The 8,585-nt window shown below is 41.9% G+C and overlaps 1 protein-coding gene across 4 annotated transcripts in view; it reads left to right on the top strand.

Moving 5' to 3' along the window:
- Positions 1-240: 240 nt before the first annotated feature.
- LOC135204254 (CD109 antigen-like) overlaps positions 241-8,585 on the top strand; it is a 76,187-nt gene continuing 67,842 nt past the window's right edge. For all 4 annotated transcript variants that reach the window (XM_064234375.1, XM_064234377.1, XM_064234374.1 and 1 more), the window contains exon 1: positions 241-393. The gene's annotated coding sequence lies outside the window, so the exon portion shown is untranslated. The remainder of the gene's footprint in view (positions 394-8,585) is intronic.

The raw sequence follows: 8,585 nt of genomic DNA, 5'->3' as shown, positions 1-8,585 counted from the left end.
ATGGCTTCGATTTTGCTTCATTATTTATAAAAAAAAATAAAAGACCGTTTCTCTAATAAACCCGCATCGCTTTCCTTTTCAGCATCTCTGTTTATCTGTTTTAATTAACTCCGTACTTGAGAGTCGCATCGCAGTCTCTCTCGCCTATATAACAGTACCATGTGGTTACCTGCTTTTTAAATCCCTCCCACCTGAGACAGGTAAGAAGAGAAGGTGTGGGGGGCTCTTCGGGTTCGACCAGAGTTCGAGAGCCAGTATTGAGTGAGCTGGCGGTGAGACCGTACGTGTGTTGTTGTTGTTTCCTCCGAGCGGCCCTTGGGGAACACCTGTCGTTAAAGAAGTGCATTGGACGGATTAAATAAGGATCATCGACGTCTTCGATTGTAGATCCAGGTGAGTTATGCGTTTAATATGAATCGGTGGTGTAGCGGGAAAGGGGTCTGTATTACGAAGCTGGAGGGCGTTGGAGAAACAAGTTTCCTAACACCTACACCTTCAAGAACTTCAACTTTCTTCGCCGATTCCGATACCCATTGCGTTGGTCGTAAATCATTGTTGGGCAATATTTCCTGAGGGGTTTCAGTAGTCTTCGTAAAACTCATAGTAATTTGGCATTATTCCTTACTCATTTTGTTCTATGTATCCTCAAAGAATATGAAGTAATGCTTGCAAGGAGTGCCGCCCCCCCCCCCCCCACCACCCCTTCAATGCCCTTACCCTGGGTAAGCAACGGTATGGCATGATCAAGATAATAGTTCCCTTCCCAGTTGACTCATTAGGAGAGAAGGACAGGGTCCCGTGGGAGGAGGACACTTATGAGACTTATTGTAAGGGCGAAGATTTAACCCGGGGATTGTGGGCAGTAATGTGGGAGTGCATATAAAATGCCCAGGGACACCAAGGATACCCAGCCAGTTCTAGGAATCCCGTTTCTCCGCAGGAAATATCTGATGTCTGTTTTACCGAATAGAGAGTTACCAGATGGTCACATTTACTGCAGATAGATATAGGATTTAAATTATACTTCTGAATGAATTGTGCTTTTAGGAAACAAGGTTTAGTGGTATGTACAGTAGCCCATATATTTTTTTTAAGGGTGGGTCCTGGCCTTCGTGGACATCCCGTGGTGGGGCAAAACGAGTTTCACCTGGATTGGTAATGTGTTTGAAATGTACTACGTGTTCAAGTATCTGTTTAATTTATCCTTTTGGGATCTATGGAACGCATTTGGAGAGTGGTGTGCTTTTAGGATAAAGATCAGATGGAGCTGTCATCGCAAGAATCCCATTTATTCATTAATTCTGTCCATCTCTCGGGCATCAATGTGACTCACTGCAACTTCCCTCAGATCATGAGAATTTTGCCAGCTTCATTTTCTTGAATTGTTCGACCTTCACCACAAATAGTTATATGTAAATCTTTTTTTTTTAGTATAGATACTAAAGAGCCAAAACATTTTATTTCTTGCAAGCAATTATTACCAGTTTATGCTCTGCATATTGTTGCGAAATGGGATGTTAGTGTTATGAATGTCAAGTAAAATAAAGTTTTTTTTTTTTTAGTTAATTAGTAATTTGAATGATCTCAATAGTAGTAGTTTTACATTCTCTGCTAGTGTGATCATTTAGATTGCAGTATTAATATAATAAGGATTCCACATCAACTATATTACATGTAAATACGCAATAGGATTTTGTGTTTTGCAACGTAAAATAATAAAAGAAACAAATATAAATATTAATCTGTATTTTTTTAAGACGAAATACACAGGTACATTTTTTCCATATGGTAAAGAATTATATTAACTCGAGAAGACAGAATTACATATATCTTAAGCCATCCAAATGGAAATATTTATTTCTCTTCAGTGACGACAGACCCAACTTATATATTTCTCTTTGAATACTAGGCTCGTTTGTCAGAGTGCTCACGGTCGAGGCTCATTGGGTATTCACATCCCATTATGTTAGGTTGAGATAAAGCGTTCAGATTAGCTCCCCCACGCCAACTTCTGTGCCACGCCCATCTCGGACCGCCCAAAATATGAATATCTAAGTAAAGTGAGTCGTTTCAGAGAGAGAGAGAGAGAGAGAGAGAGAATAAAATTCGAGAATATGCAATGAAGAAACAGGACAATTTAACCTGGATTTTATTTAACTTCAGAGGATGTAGAAGCCCTGAAGTGAATCTTGCATATCCCATACAATCCGGGCCCCCCCTCCTCCTTAACCCCACCCCTACCCCCGTCACCCATCCAGTCCCAAGAAGAAAAAAATAGGTTCGGGAAAGGTAACTGAACCGAAAGTACGAATTTTACGTGGATTTATGAATGAATAAAGGATAAATGCTAATAAATCAAGACTTCTGCTCATGGCGCCAATGAAATTTTATCTTCTGAACAGGCCACAGGATATTTAAAGTCCATATTTTAGGCCAAAGGCTATAATAGTGGGACCTATGTACGTATTACGTAATATTCGCAGTTCCCTAAGTGAGATCTTATTCTTTTTGGCGTGTGCGTTTATGTAAGTGCGATCGCTCTTCGCGTACATAGTATACCACCGATGTCTTTTGATTTAATGTACGTGTATGTATACATACTTTCGTACTTCATGCATGTATCTCTCAGATATCGTTTTGTGTGCAAAGGCAGGTTTGAGTGTATGAGTCATTTCAGTAGTGGCGTTTGCGTTTACGTATGTATGCGTGCATGTATGTTCTGCAAGGATTTGGTTGTTGTTTGTGCGTGCGTGTGTTTGTGTGTGAGTGCGTGTATGTATGTGCGAGCGCGCGCTCTCGCCAGGGAAGTGACCCTGCTCGGACGCCCACGTTCTACCTCCACGAGAACTCCTTTTAATGTTACTTGGGCCCTCCGGTCCTCTTCCTGGTTACATTTTTGGTTTCTCATTTACACAGGGGGGATGTTTTGTATTACATAATGGCGTCCGTGTGGGCATGGGGTGGTGGGGAGGGTATATCCCAACCCCCCCACAACCAGGCCCCACCACAATTACTCTGGTACCTCTTAATATCTACTGTTACTTTGACGACCTTAGGCGCGTGACGAAAATGGCCCGCTGTCATTGTAGGTCTGGTATCTTGATGGAGTTCTTTTTTTTTTTTTGTTTTTTTTTTTGGGGGGGGGGGGGGTGGGAGGGGGCGAACGAAAGAGTAATTTTTAGGACTCTCTCTCTCTCTCTCTCTCTCTCTCTCTCTCTCTCTCTCTCTCTCTCTCTCTCTCTCTCTCTTTAAGACACACGTTTTGTGGGAAAAGTTCACTCTCCCCTCCACCAGACTTTGTGGTGATTTCTACGTCGCGTAGGTAGTGATCTAAGGGAAAGTTAAATGGTGGTCTATTTTTCTTTCCTCTCTTTTTACGGATTTATAGCGTAATACCGCAGAACTAGCAACAGCACACCCTAAAGTCTGTAATTATTTTACGCTCGTATGTAGAGCAGTTGTTGTTTTATGCTTCTGGGTAACGTTATCTCTTTAATTGAAAGTTGTAAACCTTTCGCTGTGACTTCGAATATCGAGCTTATATTACAGCGTTGGAATGATACAATTTAAATTAGCTTTGAAATTATTTTAGAAATAATTTTCGTTGGAAGTGTATTTCGAGATTGTGAATATGTGTTTTTTGCGTAAAAGCAAACGCTTTTCACTATTTAAATTAGTTTTTTTTACTTAAATACAGATGAAAAAGTTTTCCAGTGCAATTTGCAACTAGCCCTAAGGAAAGTTATTATAACAAAATAAAGAAGTAAAGTACTTCATTAAATATAAATTTTTTGACGGATAATCTTGAGAGCATTTTTGCCAAAACATTTTAAGCATCTTAAGTTAATGAACGTTTGTGATTTTTAAACTTTTTTTCATACAAATAAACATGCGAATTTTGATGTAAATTTTCTAGACGTCGCTACTCAACGGATGTCAAACATTAATTTTTTTTATTGTCAATTTCATGAAAATGACTATCCATATGTAAATGTGGATTTGCCTCGCAATTATTATTATTATTATTATTATTAAAAGTAATGGCTACTTCAGCAGCGTTACACTTGTAGAGATTCTTCTCTATTTTGCGAATAGCGGCTTTTTTCAGTGCTACTTAAACAGGCTAGTAGAGCGCCTATAGAGGTCATGGTAAAATACAGGGTCAAAATAGGTGTATATATTTGAATTTTACAGATAAACTATGATACCATAGTCATCAAAGTCATTAACGATTTTCTCTCTCTCTCTCTCTCTCTCTCTCTTTCTTAAAGCGAGCTTTCGTCTGGAGCTGCCAGACATCCTCGGGCTGGGAAGCTGAGGGTGGACTGATCTTGGTGCGGTGTCCGTCCTCCTTATATCTGTGGTTGACAGCACGGGGTCTGCCCCATGCTTGTCTCCTATTGGCTGGTGGCGGTGAGTCTTGTTTTCATTGGCTGCCTGAGCCAGGTCTCAAGCCACTTTCTTCGGGCCGATGGTTGCGTTGCAGCATATCCTGCAGCCGCCTGGACCTCCTAAGCGGCGTTGTAACATTGATGGGCGTTGCGCTACGCTGTGGGTACGTCACGGCTACTTTGATTTCCATCGGCTGCAGAGTACCTCGTTCGGGGGCGTTGTCATCCATAGAGTTGTCATGATCGGTGGTGTCATTGTTGGTGGCAGGTCTTCTCATACTCGTAGGGAGGAGAAATTCTTCCTGCGTCGTATTCAGAGTAGGTTTTATTTGCTGGATGAGTAGCGCCTCCAGCAGGCGCAACCGACGGGCATCAGGGGCCTTCCCGATGATCTTCGTGTTCTTTATGATGATATCTCGGGAGATGGCCTCGTGATGTTTGGTGCAGGGCGTGATTCTTTATATAGCCCCCTCTTGGGCGTGGCACGAGAGTCTCTTCGACAGTCGCATGGTAGTCATACCTACGTAGGCGCCGCTGCATTCGCGGACTGGGCATGTATATTGGTACACTACATGCGTCTGCTTCAGGGGTTCTCGTACCTGTGGAGAGGGGTTATTTTTCATAATAAGATCGCGCGTCCTCCGATTCTGGTAATATATGATTAGGTTCGATATTCTTGGTGTCGTCAGTCGGGGATACATTATCGGAAATAATTTTTCTTAATGGCGTCCTCTTCTTCACGGTAATGGGAACTCATGAAGGCTTTGTAGTACAGCTTGATATTATCCTGGGGGCGGGCCTGCGGGCTCTCACTACCGTGGACCATTTCTCCAGGGCTGTGCGGACTTCCTTGCTGATTAATTTATTTGAGTACCCATTATTCACAAGTACTTGGGAGGCGCGGTCGAGTTCCTGGTGAGTGTCCTGCCAGGTTGAGCAGTGGGAGAGGGCCCTCCTGACGAAGGCCCTGACGGTGGTGCTTTTGAATCTGGCGGGGCACTCGCTGTCTCCGTTGAGGCAAAGTCCTAAATTGGTTTTCTTTGTGTAGACTGAAGTACGGAGACCGTCTTCCGTCTTGCTTACAAGGACGTCGAGGAAGGGGAGCCGATCGTCGGAGCTGCGTTCGACTGTGTAATTCAGCACCACTACACTGCTGAAATGCTTGACGGAGGGCTTCTACCTCATCCTCGGCGTCGACTTGCACAAAGATGTCGTCAATATAAACGTCCATATCTGCTGGGGTTGCTTGCATCCTGGCGAAGACCCGTTCCTCCACGGTGCCCATATAAAAGTTAGCGAAGAGAACCCCCAAGAATATCGACCTAATCATATATTACCAGAATCGGAGGACGCGCGATCTTATTATGAAAACAAAAATAACACCCCTCTCCACAGGTACGAGAACCCCTGAAGCAGACGCATGTAGTGTACCAATATACATGCCCAGTCCGCGAATGCAGCGGCGCCTACGTAGGTATGACTACCATGCGACTGTCGAAGAGACTCTCGTGCCACGCCCAAGAGGGGGCTATAAAGAATCACGCCCGCACCAAACATCACGAGGCCATCTCCCGAGATATCATCATAAAGAACACGAAGATCATCGGGAAGGCCCCTGATGCCCGTCGGTTGCGCCTGCTGGAGGCGCTACTCATCCAGCAAATAAAACCTACTCTGAATACGACGCAGGAAGAATTTCTCCTCCCTACGAGTATGAGAAGACCTGCCACCAACAATGACACCACCGATCATGACAACTCTATGGATGACAACGCCCCCGAACGAGGTACTCCTGCAGCCGATGGAAATCAAAGTAGCCGTGACGTCCCACAGCGTAGCGCAACGCCCATCAATGTTACAACGCCGCTTAGGAGGTCCAGGCGGCTGCAGGATATGCTGCAACGCAACCATCGGCCCGAAGAAAGTGGCTTGAGACCTGGCTCAGGCAGCCAATGAAAACAAGACTCACCGCCACCAGCCAATAGGAGACAAGCATGGGGCAGACCCCGTGCTGTCAACCACAGATATAAGGAGGACGGACACCGCACCAAGATCAGTCCACCCTCAGCTTCCCAGCCCGAGGATGTCTGGCAGCTCCAGACGAAAGCTCGCTTTAAGAAAGAGAGAGAGAGAGAGAGAGAGAGAGAAAATCGTTAATGACTTTGATGACTATGGTATCATAGTTTATCTGTAAAATTCAAATATATACACCTATTTTGACCCTGTATTTTACCATGACCTCTATAGGCGCTCTACTAGCCTGTTTAAGTAGCACTGAAAAAGCCGCTATTCGCAAAATAGAGAAGAATCTCTACAAGTGTAACGCTGCTGAAGTAGCCATTACTTTTAATAAAGTATGCTTGAGAGAGGGTCTGCTTCCTAAGTACACTATTATTATTATTATTATTATTATTATTATTATTATTATTATTATTATTATTATTACTATCCTACTACTGCGCATGTCATTATTCTGTTACATCATTCCTTTCCAGTCGACTAAAGCTCCCAATTATCACTCTCTTACGAGGTACAAAGGACGAACCAGCAAATCCTGGGCGTCTTCGATCTTACCGTGTTTAGTGTGAAGGTCACAGATGCTCATTTACCATGTGGGGAAATGAAAAACACGCCCTCTGTTATGGCAGACATTAGCGTAAATTTCACGGTGTGAGAGATGAAACTATATAAGTCGGTATATGGTTTGTCACCTTCGATTTGAGTTCAGTTGTTTTTCTCTGTGGTTTGTGCATTTTTTCCATCGTGAATATATTCATATTTGCGTAATAATAATAATAATAATAATAATAATAATATAATAATAATAATAATAATAATAATAATAATAATAATAATGATAATAATGATAATAATGATATAATAATAATAATAATAATAATAATAATAATAATAATAATAATAATAATAATAATAATAATAGCATAATGATAATAATAATAATGATAATAATAGCCAAAGCCCAACCGACATTATTTTACTTTCAGGGTAAATGAACTAATGACTGGGAGATAAAGGAAACTAATTCATAAAAAAAATAGACATCACTTAAGAAAAACTGTTTGTTTATGTAAACATGGCAATACATTCACTTCATAAAACAATGAAATGGCTTGTTTATGTTGGTCATGCTTTAAGAAGCACGACGTAAATAATGATATGATAGTCATATATGTATGTGAAAGTAATGTGGTATTATACATATATACTAAAATATGTGGTTCAGTCATCACATTAGAATAAAGAGTGCTGTAAAAGTGAAACACTTGAGACAATAAAGTGCCCTGCAAGTGCTTTCAAGTCATCACTTATGGAGCGGGAGTGTGGTATAAGTCGTCATCTTTTTTTAGAGAAGTGTTATGAGTCATCATACCTGATAAGGAAGTGTCATATGCGTCATTACTTGTTAAATAAAGATATAGCGTTTTGTACGTCATCACTTCTGTGAAAATAAGTGTTGTATAATTCATCTCTTTTAGGTAAAAAAAAAAAGTTTGCTTTTTGTCATCACTCCTGAAGAGGAAAAATTCCGTAGGAGGAGGAGGAGGAGGAAGCGGAGGAGGAGGAGGAAGACATTTCCATTTTCCTTTCGCGGAGGGAGATAATTCAAGCGTCCTTACGTCTTCACGCCCAACAACATTTCCTTTACAACGACGAACACTCACGCCCACAAGAACCTTCCCACACCCACACTCTGACACCTCAACCATCCATCCGCCCCCCCCCCCCCCCCCCCCCCCCCTCGTCTCTGTGAATGTGATAACGAAGCCCGGAAATACGTACATACAAACACACACACACACAGACAGGCAAGAGTAATTTCTGCTCTAAACGAAAATGTCTCTTATGATCTCAAGGTAAAATAATCTTCTGAGATTTTTTTTTGTACAGAATGACTGCTACCTTGCTGCAATCTCGGGTCCCAATGTGACCCACTGCCTTGCAGAGCGGATACTGATTGTCTTTTTTTTGCAATTTTCTAAAGACAAAAAGTTTTTTTTAAGTCGCAATGAACAAATTCTAGTGTAGACTTTTTAGACTTGTCCCACCCGACTGAAACAATTACAAATTCTAATGTGGACCTCTTGACTTGTCCCAACCGACTAAAACAATATGACGTAATAAGGTTACTCTGGTAAAAGATGCGTGCAATGCCGAGATACTGTTGTTGTTGTT

The sequence above is a fragment of the Macrobrachium nipponense genome, chromosome 44 (genome assembly GCF_015104395.2).
Source record: "Macrobrachium nipponense isolate FS-2020 chromosome 44, ASM1510439v2, whole genome shotgun sequence".
Lineage (NCBI taxonomy): Eukaryota > Metazoa > Arthropoda > Malacostraca > Decapoda > Palaemonidae > Macrobrachium > Macrobrachium nipponense.
The sequence above is the reverse complement of the archived record's forward strand: the minus strand, read 5'-3'. Positions and strand labels throughout refer to the sequence as shown.